Here is a 20,679-nt window from a genome sequence, read left to right as displayed (position 1 = left end):
ACAGGGGCAGAGAGAGAGGGAGACACAGAATCCAAAGCAGCTTCCTGGCTCTAAGCTGTCAGCACAGAGCCTGACACGTGGCTCAAACTCACAAGCCACTGACATTATGAGCTGAGCCAAAGCTGGATGGAGGCTTAACTGACCAAGCCACGCAGGCACCCCTTAGGCTTTTTTTTTCCTTAGATAAATAAATATGAAATGGCAAACATCAATAACACTCAAAATTTATATTTTAGCTAGGTACTTTTAAAATAATGGGCATTAAAAAATAAATAAAATAAAATAATGGGCATTATTCCCCAATGTGCATTTATTTTATTTTATTCCTTTACAATTTTTGCCTTCAGATAATGTTCTAATTTTCAACCAACCTGTGATTTTCAACCTTTCATATTAAACTTCATACTTAAACTTAGGTTCACTTTATCTCATTTAAGACATGTTTACGGCTTTAGTCTCAGCATATTTTATATTATACAAACACACATACACACAAGCACTCCCACTCAGGGTTTTACTTACATGCACTATCAGATTATGCATCGCACTGATATTTCTGAGAATTTGATAACCTATCATTCAGCTGGTGCATTTTGTGATATGCACTTGCCACATACATTTGTATCATTGCCTCTGTTTTGCATTTATAACTGAAGCTTTTATCCATATGCCATTCTACTTTAAATGCCAGAAGTATTCAGAACACGGAACCCCTGTGGCCTAGTGCTGTTGTGTTTTATATGATTAAAGATAGTTGTTTATAACTTGTGCTTATTAACCTTTCATCCACACAGCTCTTCAGTCATTGTAGAAGTCTGACACCGGGGATTTGATCATGTCTTACATATTTTCAGCATCACAAATACAACAGAATATGGCCATTATAAACTGGCTTCCAAGTGATATTAGAAAATTCCTACATTTGCATCCATTTTTTTTATTCATGCCAAGTTTTCTTCTTACACACATCCATAATTGTCAATGTGAAATCGCCTCGTCTACAAACAAGTTCACTTTGCTACAGTAATACGTTGTTTTTTTTAAAACTTCACGCCTATTTCCAATCTTTGGTGAGAGGGCAGGTTTGCTCTGGTACTGATTTGCAGAGCCTGCTTTCTTTATTATTACTCTGAGAGTTTTCAAACTGTCATACTCAAGTGTACACAAGCCAAGTGTGGCTGTATCACCAAAGATTCTGCTGCAATATACCTGAGGTGTGGCATATTCATCTTCATTTTTAACAAACATTGAGATTTTTCAGCTACTGATTTGTCATGCTGACCCAACACTGTGCAAAAATGGAAGAGAAATCCTGTAACAGATAGGGGCTTCAGATGAAATTTAGCAAAGGCTGCCAGAGCAGTTAATGCACACAACACTAGAAAAACCCACTGAATAGCCGCCGCTTCCTGGAAATTTACAAATCTCACATTTCTATTTTAGTTTGAAATATTCTAGATTAGCACAGTCATAAACAGATTATGTACTCATGTTGCTTATAGCGTTATTTTGTTTTCTCAGTGGTTATTCTCACTTAAGCAACAATATGGCAGGCATGAACTTCATAAAAACAAATACAACTTTTAAAATATGCAAAAGTTAAATACTAATTTTGAATAGATATCTAAATTAGCATTTAAGTGGGTAACAATCCATTTTTAAAGCAATAGAGGCTATGACTTTATTTGTTTTCAATATTTTTTAAAGCAGCCAATGTATACTGTAAATGATATAATTATATACAATAAATTTGAATATAAGGAATCAATTTTCCATTTGCTTCAGAAAAACTGAGTATAAAACCAAAATAACAACAACACCAACAACAAAAATCAACCTATTATATAAGGTAATATCTTGCAGGGATTATTATTTGAGGCAGAGGATGAGCCCTAACAGTTTTCCATCTGTCAAGCTGTTACTTCCAAAATGGCTTTACAGCCTTCTCCCAAACTTCTTATTTCTTCCTCAAAATTACTATGGGAATTTGTAAAGAAATCGCCTTATCCAGCCTATGTGGTTATACTTTTAAGGATGCTACTATAGACTGAATGTTTAGGTCCCTTCAAACTTCATGTTTGAAAGCCTACCCCCCAGTGCAGTGGTATTAGGATGCGGGGCCTTTGGGAGATGATTAGATCCTGAAGGCACACCCCTCATGAGTGGGATTAGTATCCCTATGAAAAAGACCCAAGAGGGGTGGCTGGGTGGCTCAGTTGGTTAAGGATCCGACTTCGGCTCAGGTGATGATCCCACAGCTGGAGAGTTCAAGCCCCGCACAGGGCTCTGTGCTGACAGCTCAGAGCCCGGAGCTTGCTTTGGATTCTGTGTCTCTCTCTGCCTCTCTCCCACTCACGCTCTGCCTCTCTGTCTCTCTCAAAAATAAACATTAAAATAAATTAAAAAAAATAAAATAAAAGACTCCAGAGAGCTCAACCCATGAGGGCACAGCCAAAAGACTGCATCTATGAACCAAAAAGTGGGTCTTGCCAGATACCCAATGTGCCTGTGCCTTGATCTTGGACTTCTCATCCTTCAGATCTGTGAAATACGAATTTGTGTGACGAACCACCAGTTTATGGTGTTCTGTTATAACTACTCCCAAATCAGTGCTAGTTCCACTAAAACGTACAACCTTTTTACATTAATTAGATGTTAACCTATCAAGCTACCCCACCCGGTTTAATTGTAGTCTGTTGAACATGAAGGTCTGTGAACCCCAGGGTATTTTAGTTTATTAAAAACGAAACGAAACAAAACAAAACAAACAAACAAAAACAACAACAGGCAAGCACAACCCAAAATACCCAAACAAACAGAAACAAAAACAAAAACAAAAAACCCACTAAAACCAAAGCCTAAATAAAACAGTGTTTCTTTTCTTCTCTTTGATAACTGCACTCATTTTATTTGGTTGTAAACTTGAACTTCAATGGATGTGAAGCCACGAATATAAACAATGATAACATGCTTCTAAGATATACTGAGAACGTATTTTTGTTGACGGAACCTCATGATGTCACATTGTATCACACTGAAGCTGTGAGGAATCGCCATCCTATTTTGTAAGTCTTGGTTTCGTCTGCACATACTATGGCAAAGGCATTTTAAGACGACAAATGAATAGACTGTAACGACACTCAGGATCTGCATGCAATAGTCCTGTGTAATTGAGTTAAGCCAAACTCAAGGTCGGAAAACAATGTATATATATTCCTATTCATCTTGGCTCTTGCAGCCTGCCTGGCTGTCAGGCTTAATTCTTTTCAGTCATCCTCAGCTCACCTTAGTGTCTTGGGGAGAAAAAAAAAAGTGCGTAAAAAATAAGATTTCATTTGGAGAAAGAAAAAAAGAACAAAAGGCCTGCAGTGATAATACCATCATGTTGAGCTCCTGTCATATGCGTTAAGATCCTTTGTCGGCATTTATGGTAGAGGTCGGTGTCGGGAAAAATAGACTTCAAATCTTTGTAAATTAATCTCTGTGGAGTATCCCAAATTCTGCTTGGCAGGTTTGAAACACAGCTTGGCAAAACGATTCCTCCTTATGTTTGTAACACTTAACATTAATTCAAAACATATAAAGACTCCAAATGGTAACATCTACATGCTTGCCATCAAAAGATTGTATTTGTCTCTTTGCTCTGAAAGCGTATCTTTACCTTAATGAGAAAATACATTTTTTTTTCCCAGTAGCTAAGCATGTTGGCTTATGTACCTAGAAGCAATGTCTACTGCTTCTGTATTGTGGTTATAATGCACACATTTTGATTTAATAGAATAAAACCTTAGATCTTACATATATCATATAAAAATCAAGGGTACAAATAATTGAGGAAGTTAGTACCTAATTCTGTATCCTTTTTTTTTATCACATACACCTACAAAAACTTTATTACAATGCAAATAACCTTGTATCTTTTAAATACTATGGAAATCCTAGTAGTAAACTGATAAGAATAATAGAACTACAAGGAAATGCAATTAAAAAAATTACTTTTACTATATATTTAGTTATAGTATTACTGCTATTTATAAAACTGTATCTCCTTAAGAATATAGAATATTGTTTTTAATTATAATTAATTTAGGCTGTAAAAGTAGTTTTTTGATTTAACCAACAAATAATCTATAAAATTAGTTCATCTAATACTCTTATAAGACTTCGCATCCTGTGATCTTTGACCTTGCAATACCGTTTCCTTGACTTCACTACCTTTCTTCCATCAGATGTCAGATCAAGGGGAACCTATTCATTTTTTAGGTAGAATCATCTACTCTGTAGCCAGGTGCAGGAATTGGCAAAACCATGGAGTAAATATTTCTTTTCTGATACTGGCTACGTTATAATACTACTTAGGCAATCAGCTAAAATGTGCATAAAATGTAGTGGTGTATCACAGCATATTCCTGTTCTCTTTTTTAATAAATTTATTTTTAAAGAAGAATCAACATTAGCAATAATGTATTTCTAGTTGAGGTAGATATAATAATTTTCTTTTCTTTTAAAAAATTTTTTTTAAGTTTATTTATTTTCAGAGAGAGACAAGGAGAAAGCAGGTGGGGGAGGAGCAGAGAAGGAGAGACAGAATCCCAAGAAGGCTTTTCACTGACAGAGGGGATTGAACTCACAAACCATGAGATCGTGACTTGAGCCAAGATCAAGAGTCAGAGGCTTAACCGACTGAACCACCCAGGGAACCCTGTAATAATTTTCTTTATACAATCATTATTACTTTTGCTCTTTATTCCCGCAGTCAAAGAAAAAATCTATAGAAAATACATTTTAGAGATCAATGCTGTATCATTCTTAATGTAAATGAGCCAACATAATGAAGTGTATAAAATATTATTGTGTGGAATATTATGGGAAAAAAAAATGACAAGATACACTTCACGGTACACGATAGTTAAATGAGTCATTCTGCCTTGGTAAATAAATGTGTCTCTCATCCCTATCCTTGAAGACTTTATTTGGGAGAATGTTTTGAGCTTTTATGATTATAAAAGCATCATCTTGAGCTTAAAAATTTTATTTCTTTATTTAATTCATCATTGAAAGTTTAAACAAAACAAATGCTGTCTGATGTCTATTTTATAATTTTCTATCAGAGCTAACAAGCGGGGGACAGCACTTTAAATTTTCCAGAGAATGAGATCATCAGGCTGCATGTAAGACAGTACTGCTAAACACAGAACAAAATGCCATCCCTTCTAGGACTATTACACTCAAAAAAGAAAAGAAGAGAAGAGAAAAAGGAAAGGAAAAGAAAGGAAAGGGAGGAAAAGAGAGGAGAGGAGAGGAGAAGAGAGGAGAGAAAAGGAAAGGAAAGGAAAAGAAAAGAAAAAAGAAGAGAAGAGAAAAGAAAAGAAAAGAAAAAAAAAGAAAAAAAGAAAAAAGAAAGAAAAGGAAAAAAAGGAATAAAAAACCGTTGCATTCTACATGCATATTTTTCAAAAATATAAATGAGGATGTTCTTCAAAAATGCAAAGCAATCAAAGCACAAAATTCTAAGCAGAAACAGACAGGAATAGAGACGGGACATGTAAACATGTATGTTACAGAACACAGCAATTCTGGAACGGGAATGTAAAGATGAGGTGTTTCTGCTGGGAGCCTTGAAAGCTGAGTTGGATCTAAGAGGGGAACAATGTGCTCCGCTGCCGTGAGAGGTTACATTGTCATTTACAGTGCAGTTATTAGTTTTAGCTGAGCCTATGTAGTTCCATATGAATATTGTGTGCATACCAAAAACCTTTGGTCTTCAAAGCATGCTATGACTTTACTTTAAAGCAAAATCTAGGAGAAAAATATGTAACTTTAAAATTAAATGTGGAAGAAACAAGGCCGAAACGCTGGGTGGCCTGACTGGAGTGTTAGTGCATTCTTGTCAATTTTCCTGAAAGTATTTGTGAAACTAAGCATTTCAGAGGAACGATTTTTGATCTTAATCTTTTCATTGTCAGATGCTAAAGTCTACCTCCCCATATAGAAAAATTACAGTTTTATGCTGTGGTTCCCTGATTGTCAATTATGTTTATGTTTTCTTTAAAACTAGGGGCGCCTGGGTGACGCAGTCGGTTAAGCGTCCGACTTCAGCCAGGTCACGATCTCGCGGTCGGTGAGTTCGAGCCCCGCATCAGGCTCTGGGCTGATGGCTCAGAGCCTGGAGCCTGTTTCCGATTCTGTGTCTCCCTCTCTCTCTGCCCCTCCCCCGTTCATGCTCTGTCTCTCTCTGTCCCAAAATAAATAAACGTTGAAAAAAAAAAACTATATTTCTAGTAGGAATGCTTATCATTTTTTTATTGATTGTAGAATTTCTTTATGTATTATATTCTGGGTACTAACACTTTCTTCCTTACGTATGTCCAAACATAGTATCTTAGTTCTTGGCTTATCTTTGTCTTATTGTAAATTTGGATGAACAGAGGCTTCCAGTCTAAATATATTATTTAATTTATCTTTTGTAGTTTTGTTTTTCTATCTAGAGAAATCTCTCTCTACTCAAAGCTGAGGACAGTGGTCTCCTATATGTACTTCTACATGTTTTAAAGTTTTCCTTGCATATTTAGCGACCTAGAAAAATTTTTTTGGTATTGTTTAAAATGCAAACAAAGAGTAAATTATTTTTCACAGGGCAAATTAGCTATTCTGTTATCTTATCATAAGTTGTCCCTGTTTCATATATCAAATTTCCATTTACGTATTGGTCTGTTTCTGTAGGCTCTAAACTGTTTCAATGTTCAATTTGTTTATGTTCTTATTATACTCTTCTCTCCTGTGGCAACACTAAGATTATGGATTCTTAGTGCCCGGTGGAAAATGAAACATTTGCTGGAAGGTCACATAGATAGTAAAAACCAACACTGTCATCAAGGAAAACTGTAAGTGAGGCTCAGTATTATTCTGTTTGATCTCCAGATTCTTTGAATAAACCTTCCTTTCATCCAACAGTGCATTTTTAATCAAAACTTGGTGTAAGAATGTTTCCAGACACAGGAGAATGTTTTAGTCAGGAAAGCAAAGAACTATTCTCTAGGAGAGTCAAGACCCTTCATGGCAAGAAATGCAACTCTTCAGATCTGATTTATCCATTCAAAGCAGGGAAGGTCAAGATCATTACAGGATCATGTAGGAATTTAGAAATAGTACATGTCGGAGCACATTTTAGCTCCTGGTCCAAGAGCAGAAGAGACAACTTAAAGCACCAAACTAAATAAAACTTCCATGCCCTGCAAAGTGTGCAGGAGGCAACCTTTGCCTCTCTACTTTCAAGATGGCACCTGTCATGATACGGAATGCCTTTTACTCTCTAAAGGTTGAAATGGTAGGCATAAGGAAAATATTTAAAAAATTGTTTCTGACCAGGGATGTGGCAATATCTGCCCTGTTAAATTATATCATAAGTTGGATTATTGTTTTCAGCGTATCAAAATATCTCCCATGTTAAAATAAACAAATAAAAAATCAGTAAACCAACCCACCGCATGAGTGAATAAGCAATGAGTTAAAAAAAGCCCAAAACTTTTCTTGACCACATCAACCTCTATCCACTGCCCCCATTTCTCTCTCCCTCCATCTGTGAGGAGTTTCACAGAGTTGGTCCATACTGGCCGTCTCCTCCTCTTTGTATTCTCCCTTAACTGAATTTTAATCAGGCTTTTCCCCACTACTCCAGTGAAAATTCATTCCCATACCGATATCACCAATGGATGCTAGTATGACATTGCCATGCCCACTAGCTGATCTTTAACCATAGTTGATAAAGGCGATCTCCTCTGTTTCCTGAGGTATTTTCTTAACTTTGTTTCTATGACACCACCTTCTCCTGATTCTACTTTTCTTCTCGCTCCTTTTCAGTCCTCATTGCGAGGTCCTACACCTCTCAGAAGTGCTCTTGTGCCATATTATTTGCTACTGGTTGTATCAGCCAGTCACATGACCTTGAATGGAATCTTTCTGAGTGGGAGGAGTCACAGCTGCCCCGAATCTATCCGGGGCCTCGGGTGGGTATTTTCATTCCTATATTCAGATCCTCTTTTTCCTTCTTTAGCTATAATATTCCTTCCCATTCAGTAAAACCTTTTAAACATTTCTGTCCAATGTATCACTAGAATGTAGATTTCTCTTGTCAGTCAATCCTGGATTTATTAGATTTCAATGAGGTAACTTAGTACTTAATGCAAAATTAAACTTATGGAAGTAAAAACGTATATATATATATATATATACACATATATACGTGTATATATATGTATATATATATATATACACGTATATATGTATATATGTATATATGTATATATGTATATATGTATATATGTGTATATATGTATATACACGTATATATGTATATATGTGTATATATATATATATATATACACATATATACATGTATATATATGTATATACACATATATACATATATGAGATATTGGGTATTATATAAACACAGTTATTGAAATTCTGAAATTATATCAAACTATTTTAACAATCATATTGCTCTTAATATAAAAAAAACATTTTAAAAACATTCTTCCAGTGTATGGTAAACTTAGTTTATGATTAATAGGCACAGTGGGCATGTGGTAATCTCACATGTTTGAGATGCAAACACCGTGTTTCCACTACCCACGACTCATTTTTGAACCTAACGTCCAGAGGTTCTAGAATAGCTTTCTAAATTGCTCACCGAATCACCAATAAAAGGACAGAAGGTAACTTCATAGACATAACTTATAAATTTATGATATTTCAAATATGTACTGGTTACCTTCTATGGGAAACATTAATGCTCATACCTTTAAACAAAAATAGAGTTATTTCCATGCATATAAATTGACAAATTACTTTTTGGCACCTCTAATTTATAGCCGTCCTCGTATAAAAGTGAGAAATGTGAATGTCTCTTTCTTCCTACTTTTGAATCTACATACAGATTAATCTCCCTGCTAAGTAGAGTTATCAATCATTCATGCCTCTAAATGTCAAACACTAAGAGCACAGCACACAGTACGATTTATTCTTTTGTTGTCTAAAATAAAATGAATTTTATCGCTTTGAAGAAAAGAAAAGAAAACATTTTAAAATAGCATTTCTCGGTTTAAGAAATCACTGAGGCATAGGATTATTTCTAACACAATAGAGTGAGTCTTTCTCCAAAAAGAGATGTATAGGGGGATATAAACATAGATTAGTTCTTTTTAGTTAATGTTTTATTATGGAAAATAAAGTTTGCATTTTGATACTGAGACTACTTGCACATCTTGATCATTCTCTTATCTTTCACTTACTTATGTTTACATTATAATAATGAATATATATAGTTCTCTGTTCTTTCCTACAGATAAAATTTGGCAACTATCTTATTGCTTCTGTAACTAATGATGCAGGCTAGTTTTATTTGGATGTTTTAAGCAACCAAATAGGAGCTCATCAAGGGTTTAGCATTTTACCGATTTGTCAGTTCAAGCAACTGTCTTTTATCCCCGGCCTGAGAGAGTTCTGTTAATACCGTATGAGACAAAAATATCAAGCTCTTTTTATTTTTTAGTTTTTTAAAATGCTTATTTATTTTTGAGAGAGAGACAGAGTGTGAGCGGGGGAGGGGCAGAGAGAGTGGGAGACACAGAACCCAAAGCGGGATCCGGGCTCTGAGCTGTCAGCACAGAGCCTGACATGGGGCTGACACGGGGCTCGAACCCATGAACTCTGAGATCATGACCCGAGCTGAAGTCAGACACTAAATTGACTGAGTCACCTGAGTATCCCCAAAATATCAAGCTTTTGATTATTGTGGTTCTTAAAGAGGCCACAACAGTTTTCGCTAGGAAATAATAGTTTGCTAAATTAGGAGGGCATTTGTTGCGGTGAGCACTGGGTATTATATGTAAGTGATGAATCACTAAATTCTACTCCTGAAACCAATATTACACTACATGTGAACTAACTAGAACTTAAATAAAAACTTGAAACAAAAAAATAGTTTGATACATTTGACAATTTAACCTTATTTTTTTCCCTTTTCATTTATTTATTTTTAATTTATAACCAAATTAGTTGGCATATAATGGAATAATGATTTCAGAAGTAAAATCTGGTGATTCATCCCCTGTATGTGACACCCAGTGGTCATCCCAACAAATGTCTTCCTTAATGCCCCTTGCCCATTTAGCCCATCCTCCCTTCAGCAACCCTCAGTTTGTTCCCTATATTTAAGTCTCTTATGTTTTGTCCCCCTCCCTGTTTTTATATTATTTTTGCTTCCCTTATGATCATCTGTTTTACATCTTAAATTCCACAAATGAGTAAAGTCATATGTTTGTCATTCTCTGACTAATTTTGCTTAGCATAATACACTCTAATTCCATCCACATTGTTGCAAATGGCAAGATTTCATTCTTCTTGATTGCTGAACAATACTCCATTGTATATATATGTATATATGTATACATCTATATATATGTAGTAGATATAGATATAGATATAGATATAGATCTACCACAACTTCTTTATCCATTCATCTGTCAATGGACATTTGGGCTCTTTCCATACTTTGGCTATTGTTGATAGTGTTGCTATAAACATTGGGGTGCATGTGCCTCTTTGAAACAGCACACCTGTATCCTTTGGATAAATACCTAGTAGTGCAACTGCAGGGTCATAGTGTAGTTCTATTTTTAACTTTTTGAGGACCTCCATACTGTTTTCTACAGTGGCTGAACCAGTTTGCATTCCTACCAGCAGTGCAAAAGGGTTCCTCTTTCTCAGCATCCTCACCAACATCCGTTGTTGCCTGAGTTGTTAATTTTAGCCATTCTGACAGGTGTAAGGTGATATCTCCTTGTGGTTTTGTTTGTATTTCCTTGATGATGAGTGATGTTGAGCATTTTTTCATGTGTCTGTTAGCCACCTGGATGTCTTTGGGAAAGTGTCTGTTCATGTCTTTTGCCCATATCTCACGGGATTATTTGTTTTTTTGGGTGTTGAGTTTGGTAAGTTCTTTATAGATTTTGGATACTAACCCTTCATTTGATATGCCATTTGCAAATACTTCTCCCATTCTGTTGGATGCCTTTTAGTTTTGCTGATTGTTTCCTTCATCGTGCAGAAGCTTTTTTATTGACGAGGTCCCAATAGTTCATTTTTGCTTTTGTTTCCCCAGTCTCTGGAGATGTGTAGAGTAAGAAGTTGCTGTGGCCGAGGTCAAAGAGGTTTTGGCCTGAATTCTCCTCTAGGATGTTGATGGCTTCCTGTCTTACATTTAGGTGTTTCATTCATTTTGAATTTATTTTTGTGTATGATGTAAGAAAGTGGTCCAGGTTCAATATTCTGCAGGTCACTGTCCAGTTTTCCCAACATCATTTGCTGAAGAGACTGTCTACATTCCATTGGATATTCTTTTCTGCTTTGTCAAAGGTTAATTGCCTATATGTTTGTGGGTCCATTTCTGGGTTCTCTATTCTGTTCCATTGATCTTAGTGTCTGTTTTCGTGCCAGTACCATACTGTCTTGATGATTACAGCTTTGTAATACAGCTTGAAGTCTGGAATTGTGATGCCTCCAGCTTTGGTTTTGCTTTTTCAGGATTGCTGTGGCTATTTGTGGTCTTTTCTGGTTCCACACAAATTTTAGGATTGTTTGTTCTAGCTTTGTGAAGATGCTGGTGTTATTATCATAAGGGTTGCATGGAATATATAGATTGCTTTGGGTACTATTGACATTTTAACAATATTTGTTCTTCCTATCCAGGAGCATGGAATCTTTTTCCATTTTTTTGTGTCTTCTTCAATTTCTTTCATAAGCTTCCTATAGTTTTCAGTGTATAGATTTTTCACCTCTTTTCTTAGGTTTATTCCTAGGTATTTTGTGGTTTTTGGTGCAATTGTAAATGGGATCAGTTCCTTGATTCCTCATTCTGTTGCTTCATTATTTGTGTATAGAAATGCAACCAATTTTTACACTGATTTTATATCCTGTGACTTTGCTGAATTCATGGATCAGTTCTAGCAGGTTTTTTTGGTAGAATCTTTTGGGTTGTCCACATAGAATATCATGTTGTCCTCAAAGAGTGAAAGTTTGACATTCTCCTTGCCGATTTGGATGCATATTATTCCTTTGTGTTGTCTGATTGCTGAAGCTAAGACTTCCAATACTATGTTAAATAACAGTGGCAAGAGTGGACATTTCTGTCATGTTCCTGACCTTAGGGGGAAAGCTCTAACTTTTTCCCCGTTGAGGATGATATGACTTTCATATATGACTTTTATGACTTTGAGGTATGACCCTTCTCTCTGTACTTTCTTGAGGGTTTTTATCAAGAAACGATGCTGTATTTTGTCAAATGCTTTCCCTGTATCTATTGAGAGTCGTGTGGTTCTTTTCCTTTCTTTTATTGATGTGATGTATCACATTGATTGTTTTGCAGATATTGAACCAGTCCTGCATCCCAGGTATAAATCCTACCTGAATGTGGTGAATAATTCTGTTAATATATTTCTGGATCCAGTTGACTACTATCTTGGTGAGAATTTTTGCATCCATGTTCATCAGGGAAATTATTGTGTCGTTCTCCTTTCAGTGGGATCTTTGTCTGGTTTTGGAATCAAGGCATTGCTGGCTTCATAGAATGAGTTTGGAAGTTTTCCTTCCATTTCTATTTTTTGGAACAGCTTCAAAAGAATAGGTGTCAACTGTTCTTTAAATGTTTGGTAGAATTCCCCTGGAAAGCCATTTGGTGCTGGACTTCTGTTTGTTGGGAGATTTGTGATTGCTAATTCAATTTCCTTACTGGTTATGGATCTGTTCAAATTTTCTATTTCTTCCTGCTTCAGTTTGGGTAATTTATATGTTTCTAGGAATTTGTCCATTTCTTCCAGATTGCTCTCTTTCTCTCTCTCTCTCTCTCTCTCTCTCTCTCTCTATATATATATATATATATCTTATTATTTGTTATATTTCTGCAGTGTTGGTTGTGATGTCTCTTCTTTCATTCTTGATTTTATTTATTTGGGTCCTTTCCTTTTAATTTTTGCTCAAACTGGCTAGGGGTTTATCAATTGTGTTAATTCTTTCAAAGAATCAACTCCTGGTTTCATTTATCTGTTCTATTGTTTTTGTTTTGTTTTGCTAGCATTGATTTCTGTTCTAATCTTTATAATTTTCCATCTTCTGCTAGTTGGGGTTTTATTTGCTGTTCTTTTTTCCAGCTCTTTAAGGTGTAAGGTTAGGTTGTGTATCTGAGACCTTTCTTCCTTTTTTAGGAATGCCTGGATTGCTATATACTTCCCTCTTATGACCCCCTTTGCTGCATCCCAGAGGTTTTGGGCCATGGTGTTATCATTTTTCATTGGCTTCCGTGTACTTTTTAATTTCCTCTTTAATTTCTTGGTTAACCCATTCATTTTTTAGTAGGATGTTCCTTAGTCTCCAAGTAGTTGTTGTCTTTCCAAATTTTTTCTTGTGGTTAATTTCAAGTTTCATAGTGGTTTGGTCTGAAAATATACACAGTATACGATCTGTATACAATCTTTTTGTACTTGTTGAGGGTTGATCTGTTCCCAGTATATGATCTATTACGGAGAATATTCCATGTGCACTCGAAAAAATGTGTATTCTGTTGCTTTAGGATGAAATATTCTGAATATGTCTGTTAAGTCCATCTGGTGCAGTATGTCATTCAAAGTCACTGTTTCCTTCTTGATTTTCAGCTTAGATGATCTGTATTACACTTATTGCTGTAAGTGGGGTGTAGAAGTCTCGTGCTATTATGATATTATTGTCAGTGAGTTTCTTTATGTTTGTGATTAATTGATTTATAATTTTGGTGTACTACATTGGGGACATAAATGTTTACAATTGTTAGATCTTCTTTGTGGATAGACCCCTTAATTATGATACAACATCCTTCTTCATCTTTTGTTACAGTCTTTATTTTAAAATCTTGATTGATATAAGTATGGCTACTCCAGCTTTCTTTTAGCAAACATTACCATGATAGATGGCTCTCCATTTCCTTACTTTCAATCTGAAGGTGTTTTTAGGTCTAACATGGGTTTCTTGTAAACACCATATAGGTGGAACTTGTTCTTTTATCCATTCTGTTACCCTGTGTCTTTTGATTGGAGCATTTAGTCCATTGACATTTAGAGTGAGTATTGAAAGATATGAATTTATTGCCATTGTGTTGCCTGTAGAGTGGGAGTTTCTGGTGATGTTCTCTTGTCATTTCTATCTTTTTTGCTTTTGTTCTTTTTTGTTTTGTTTCATCTTTTCTCCCCTCAGAGAGTCTGTCTTAAAATTTCTTGCAAGGATGGTTTAATGGTCATGAACTCCTTTAGTTTCTGTTTCTCTAGGAAACTCTTTATCTATCCTTCTATTTTGAATGACAGCTTTGCCAAGTAAAGAATTCTTAGCTGCATATTTTTTTCTTATTCAGCACATTTCTTTCTGGCCTGCCAAGTTTCTGTGAATAGGTCTGTTGTGAACCTGATTTGTCTTCCCTTATAGATTAAGGACTCCCCCCCCCTTTCTGCTTTCATAATTCTTTCCTTGTTGGTGTATTGTGTGAACTTGACTATGATATGCCTTGTTGATGGTCAGTTTTTGTTGAATCTGGTGGGAGTTCTCTGTGCTTCCTGTATTTTGATTTCTGTGTTTTTCCCCAGGTAAGGAAAATTTTCCACTATGATTTACTTACAGAAACTTTCTACCCCTTTTACTCTCTCTTCATCTTCTGGGAACCCCATGATTCAGATGTTATTCCTTTTTAATGAGCCACTGAGTTGTCTAATTCTTATATTGTGCTCTTTTGCCTTAGATTCCTTCTTTCCCTGCTTCATTATTCTCCATAATTTTGTCTTCTATATTACTGATTTGCTGTTCTGCTTCATCCTTCCTTGCCACTGTGACATCCATTCGAAATTATATCTCAGTTATAGTATTTTTAATTTTGTCCTGACTAGATTTTACTTCTTTCATCTCTGTAGAAAGGAATTCTTTGCTTTTTTCAACCCCATCTAGTATTCTTATTATCATGATTCTAAATTCCAGTTCAGATATCTTACTTGTGTCTACATTAATTAAGTCCCTGGCTGTCATTTTTTTCTGTTCTTTCTTTTGGGGTGAAATCCTTCTTTTCATCATTTTGGAGGAAGAAAAAGAATTAATAAAATAAAAGAAATTAAAATTGAAAAATTTAAAACAACACAAATAATCAAATAAAGGAAGCTAGATCCTGGGTTTTGGTCTGGCTGTTTTGGTGTTTTGGTCTGGTTGTTGAAAGAAACTTGATTGAATGGAGGAAAAAAAGGAAAGAAAAAAAAGAAAAACAAAGTAAGGAAAAGTTTAAAAATAAAAAAATATATATATATATACAATAAAATGGAATAAAATGAAATGAAAGTAAAATATATCAATTTATAAAAAGAGTTTAAAATATAGCAAAATTTAAAAAAATTTTATAAAAATAGAAAATAAAAATAATTTTTTCTCTTTCTGTATCCAAGAATAAGAAAAAGAAATATAAATGAATAGATGGACCAGTGAACAGAATGAAATCCTATGAAGTTACATCCAGTTTCCCCTAGTAGTCAAACTGTGAAGCACTTTATAGTCCATACACTAAGCAGGTGGACAAATCCTACTGGATTTGTCATCTCTAGGGCTTGGTTGGTGCAGTTGGATGGAGCTTGGTGTAACGGCTCCGTTTTCCCCTAGGTGTCACTATGTTACTTATTGGTGTGGATAGGTGTAGTGTGTGTGTGTGTGTGTGTGTGTGTGTGTGTGTGTACGTATGCATGCGTTCAGGCACAGGAGAGGTGAAAATGGTATTACCTAGCTTCCCAGTCTTTAGTCTCAGGATTCTACTCTCACCGACCAGCTATCAGGCACCCCTCCTTTGTCTCTGACTTCTCTCCACTCCCTGCTTCTACACTGTCCACGACCAAGCCATCAGCCTGCCAGGCGGCACCTCTCTCCCAAATTTTAACTCAGACGGGGCAGTGTTTCCAAACCCCTCACCCCCGAGGGCCCTGTGGCTTGACACAACTCTGACTTGCCATCAGGAACGCTTACACAACCACACTGCTACAGAGGTCCAGAGACTGCATCTGGGTGCCAACCCGCCCCAGAAAAAAGTTCATGCAATCCTGTAGCAACAGCAGTTCAGGAATTATGGAAAATCACAACACAAAACTGATGCCCGGCTTCACTGCACCCTAGCATCCTTGTTACAGCACCAGCAAACGTAACTGTTTTCTGGGGTCCGTTGGGACCTTTTCCTGTCATGAGGCTGCACAGCCTCTATCAGTTGTCCTCCCAGCAGGTGAACTGCTTCTCTCTGTGTGGCCTGAGGACCCCCCGGAACTCACTGCTCCTGGGGATTCGCCTTTCCCACGAGATGACTGCCAGGTATTGAGCTGCAGAAATTCTGACTTTGCACTCCCCTATTTAGAGAGTCCTAATGGTATTGAAACCCTCTCTTTTCTCCCTTTCTTGTTCAGTCCCTTGTGGGTGTTTTTACTCTTTCTCTTTAGCTGCTTTCAGGGGAGTGCTTTTCCTGTACTCTCTCCCCTGTCTCTGCCCTCTCTCTGCAAGCAAAAACAGCTCCCTCCCTTCCATAGCTTCTCTCTCCCCCAGTTCACCTATCCATGCCACATTCCTGCTGAGTTCTATGGCTCAAGTTATGAAGTTTGTTGTGTTAATCCTCAGGGCAATTTTCTAGACGTGCAAGATGGTTTGTTGCTGATCTAGTTGCATTTCAGGGATGACAGAAGCAGGGAACTCCATCCTGGCCCTCCTCGACAACTTACCTTTAACATGAATAATTATATTCTTTCTTCATTTCATTTTGTTTTGCTTCAGTATTATACGATAGTATTACTTACTACCATTTTTCCTGTAGGGACAATCTTATACAAACTGTGCCTAATTTTTTTTCTTTATATTTTCAAAATAGATTGATGAAATTATTAGTTTTATGGTTATCTAGACTGAAAAGGAGAGTTCGATCATATTAGAACCTTCTTTTTGTTATTTCTGTATCTCTTGGTGAATGGAAAATATCTGATGTAGCATAGTCTTGTACATCAAGACAGCTCACGTCGCGATCCCATCTGAAATGGGAAAATCTTGACTAACAGCTTGGAAGCTTTCTGATTCACAATAGAACAAGCAAAGGTCCAACTCAGGTATGTTGCTTGACATTCTGGGTTGACATTCTGGCATCAAACTTGGATCTGATACAAGAGGAACAAGCACTTACTTCCTACAAGGACGGACAGCTGGTGTGGCAAAATAATAGGAATAAATTATTGATTCAGAAAAACAAATGGAACCATAATGAAGGCACTTCTCTCATAACACTGGTTTGCTTCTTAAGCTAAGCTATTGCAGTCATGCATGCAAACAAAATCTGATTGCCAGTCCTGAAAAAATAAAACATACCTCTCTACTTCATGCTTTTCCGATCGGTGACATTATATTACCTACTTGGTTGTCTTCATAGAGTTCTTGGGTTAAGGTTTAAAATGATTGGGGTAATATTTTAAAAGCCAGGAAGCTATTTGTAATAATGCCCATAGTTAAAGGCTGTCATTTGGCTTTGTCACTGATTGCTTGGCAATAATTTACTGAAATCTGGCTCAGTAAGTACTCCGCTAAATCTCCTCCATTATGATCTCACTTCAACCTCATCATAACCCACCAGGACAGACTATGTTATTTACATTTTTCAGATAAGAAACTATATGTTGTTAAGTGAAATAACTTTCCCTCTGAATGTGAAAATTCCCGAAGCGGTATCACTCCAAACAGTTAACAGCTATGTCATTACTAACGTTACCTTCATTACAATACAGAAAATGTCAGAGAAGAGGCTCCACCCAGTCCTGCTGATATCTTCTGCCATGAGGTGTCAAGCCTTAGGCTGCCTGGTCTGCTCCACGTCTCTGCAAGACACACATTGCCAACACCACAGGCTTTTCAGTCAACCTGAAGATTTTGGATGGCCAACCACTCTCCTGTGTCCCCTGACATGATTCCAGGCTCCCCACACATTTCTGTCCATCTGTTAGAGCTTCTCCCTCTTAGCAACACAACAGTACATCCTCATCACCATCAAGCAGGAAAGAGAACCCAGAACAGATACAGCACCCCCCTTTTTTTTGCTGTATTTTCCAATGGTTTTAACCCATGCTTTACCACTTAAGAAGATTTTTGCTGAACTTTAGTCTGTGTGTTCATTTATACAAGGAGTTATTGGCCATATTTTATGCATAAGGCTCTGTGCTATACAGTGATTAGGCAAAACAGATACATTTCCTTTCTTATAAAGCTTGTAATTTACTAGGGAAGAAAGTCTTTTTACAGCAAATAACACTCTTCATTATAAAAGAGTGGCCTCAAGTAGAAAAGCAATTCAGAATGTTATTCACCTCTCAAATGCAAAAAAAAAAAAAACCCAAAAAACAAAAAACAAAAAAACAAGCCATAATATTGAAAAAGAGGTCTTTCCTTGTCTTGCTATTTTCTTTTTTTAATTTTTTTAATGTGTATTTATTTTTGAGACAGAGAGAGACAGAGCACGAGCAGGGGAAGGTCAGAGAGAGGGAGACGCAGAATCCGAAGCAGGCTCCAGGCTCTGAACGGTCAGCACAGAGCCCGACGCGGGGCTCGAACTCACGGACCGCGAAATCGTGACCTGAGCTGAAGTCGGACGCTTAGCCGACTGAGCCACCCAGGCGCCCCTCTTGTCTTGCTATTTTCATGCACAGACCTTTATCCTTTATGAAACATAACTCTGACATGTGCCACTTTGAGAATCCCTACAATTAGACGGTGAGGTCTTGCATGCAAGGGGCTATACTCAACCAGTTTTGTATCCAGCATTCCTTAAGTTATTAGAAAATAATTACCTAAAGTTTCTGTCAAGTTTTAAGTGTTTACAGCTGTACAGGAACATCATGTGTTCATGACTGTGATAAAATCTGACATATAATTCAATCACTAAATAAGCTTAGTTTTTTAATAGTATATTTATATTATATAAATATATATTATATATATATTTATTTTATATAAATATTTTATATAATATTTTATATAAATATAATAGTATATTTATTTCAACATTCCATATGTGGCTGCTGAATAGATAATATTGTTGACCTACATACTCCACAGAAGATCATGGTGAAAGGTAGGGACAGGGTATTATTTGTTCTGTCTTAATTACGACTTTTTTTCCAATAATCTCATCACATGTTTTGGATTTGTTAAAGGAATGGAACGAAGATATATTATGCATGAACCCAAATCAACATATGTGAAAGTAAAACACTTTCATAGAATTAATTGCACATGGATAACTTTGAATTGGAATTATATTAAAAGATTCTTAAGCTAAAAAAAGATTAATATCATGTACAAACAAGACCAAAACCTGTTAGGTGGAACATAACCTAAGCACTGATGATCTGTAGTTAACGCTAACCATAAATAGGAGTGCAGCAGTGAGAAATTAATTTTGAAAAGTCAATTTTCATGTACTCAAAGCTGATGGTACTGTAGCTCATTTGTATAAAGTTTACAGAACAGCTTATTATTCACTGTGTAATACTCAAAATGCACGTTTCCAAAACTAGAGGGTCTAAAAATTGCAGTTACATGTTTAAACTCTGGCTCTGCTGTTTAATCATTGTGTGACCTTAAGGCAATAAACAGTAATTGATTTAAAATTTGAGCAAATATATTAAAATATAGATTTGTAGGAAAAAAACAAATCCCACTTGAGGAAATATACAAGAGACACAACTAAAACAGACTGATAAAGAAAGAGTAAAGTTTCTAATATAGAAGGAGTTTCTTCATAATAGTGCTACAGATTTTACATTCACTTATTAAGCATGTGATGTGGCTTCAACATGTCAGAAGATACTGTTAGGAAAATAGACACAGACTTAAAATAATTGTAAGATAACTTTGCATATCTTTGGTCTTTGACAGAGAAAACAGTAAAGAAATGATAAGATGTACTCAAAGAAAATGAATTGTTTGCAGATAAGAGACACATTTTTCATAGTCTGGATCCTCTATGCCTTGTTTTTGAACATCACTTGTTAAAATAAAAAAGATAATCAAGAAAACTTAAAATTCAGCAAACCAGAAATAGTCAAGCTGCAATGTTCTTATGAAAATTCAGTGAAGGTTGATCCTAGCTACAAAATATAAAGGACAAATAAAAGCAACAAAAATACCAAGAAATACCTCAATCGTGAAAGAATTTTTATATAATTATTTTGGATCAAAGAGAAAACAAAAATATGATTACAGAATATTTTGAAACTAACAATATGGTGGAACTACTACAAATAAAAACTAATAAAGCCCATGTAACGAACAAACACGCTTAGTGTGAGCTTTTTATATAAAATTAGTGTACCTACAACACATTAAATGGTGAGTGAAGTTTGTGCGAGTCAAAGCTCATATGCCATCAAATGTCTTCTTTGGTTTTTAAATGTTGTTTTTAATTTTTTTAATGTTTATTTATTTTTGAGAGAGAGACGGAGTGTGAGTGGGGGAGGGCCAGGGAGAAAGGGAGACAGAATCCAAAGCTGTCAGCACAGAGCCCGACGCGGGGCTTGAACCCACGAACTGTGAGATCATGACCTGAGCCGA

Source organism: Acinonyx jubatus, chromosome D3 (assembly GCF_027475565.1).
Source record: "Acinonyx jubatus isolate Ajub_Pintada_27869175 chromosome D3, VMU_Ajub_asm_v1.0, whole genome shotgun sequence".
In the NCBI taxonomy this organism is placed as follows: Eukaryota; Metazoa; Chordata; class Mammalia; order Carnivora; family Felidae; genus Acinonyx; species Acinonyx jubatus.
Note: the sequence above shows the minus strand (reverse complement) of the source record.